At 42.7% G+C, this 1,082-nt stretch overlaps 1 non-coding gene across 1 annotated transcript; it reads right to left on the bottom strand.

Moving 5' to 3' along the window:
* Window positions 1-774: 774 nt before the first annotated feature.
* On the bottom strand, window positions 775-850 carry trnaa-ugc (transfer RNA alanine (anticodon UGC)). The gene has a single exon. It is a non-coding gene; the product is annotated as a tRNA-Ala (tRNA).
* Window positions 851-1,082: the final 232 nt, after the last annotated feature.

A 1,082-nucleotide genomic window follows, 5' to 3' on the forward strand; every position in this document is an offset into this window, starting at 1 on the left:
AAGTTCTTGATGATCCGATAAATGGTTGATTTAGGTGCAATCTTACGGGCAGTAATATCCTTGCCTGTGAAGCCCTTTTTGTGCAAAGCAATGATGACGGCACATGTTTCCTTGCAGGTAACCATGATTGACAGAGGAAGAACAATGATTCCAAGCACCACCCTCCTTTTGAAGCTTCCAGTCTGTTATTCGAACTCAATCAGCATGACAAAGTGATCTCCAGCCGTGTCCTTGTCAACACTCACACCTGTGTTAACGAGAGAATCACTGGCATGATGTCAGCTGGTCCTTTTGTGGGAGGGCTGAAATGCAGTGGAAATGCTTTTGGGGGATTCAGTTCATTTGCATGGCAAAGAGGGACTTTGCAATTAATTGCAATTCATCTGATCACTCTTCATAACATTCTGGAGTATATGCAAATTGCCATCATACAAACTGAGGCAGCAGACTTTGTAAAAATGATTATTTGTGTCATTCTCAAAGCTTTTGGCCATGACTGTACATATAAGTTAATGGATGAGCGATGGCCAAGCGGAATACAGTGGTTCCTCCTTTAAAAGTTGCGTAATACTGCGGCACACTCTGCGTGCTGCTGCAGCATTCTGTGGCACGTCATTTAATTCTCAGTTCGAGCCCAGGTAGGGGCGAGGAGAGGAACGGAAGCAAAACTACATTTACTACATTTACATTTAGCAGACGCTCTTATCCAGAGCGACTTACAGTAGTGAATGCAGACATTTCATTTCATTTTTTTTTTTTTTTTTTTTTTGTACCTGCCCCCCGTGGGAATCGAACCCACAACCCTGGCGTTGCAAACACCATGCTCTACCAACTGAGCTACAGGGAAGGCAAAACTGTTACACGGGCACCATTTTAATTAGGAGAATCTCCTCTTTGTAATTATGTCTGGGCAGCGAGCTTGTTTGTCATCGATCGCTAGACCAGAAATAGTCAGAAGTTTAAAAAAATTCCCTACTTTTTCATTACGCAGACATAAGCACAGTTGACACCATCGAGGTGCGGATATTTACTTTCTACACAAGTAGTTTTTTTTTCCAGTTCCATCAGACGACCAGATTGTA

The sequence above is a fragment of the Salmo salar genome, chromosome ssa11 (genome assembly GCF_905237065.1).
Source record: "Salmo salar chromosome ssa11, Ssal_v3.1, whole genome shotgun sequence".
NCBI lineage: Eukaryota > Metazoa > Chordata > Actinopteri > Salmoniformes > Salmonidae > Salmo > Salmo salar.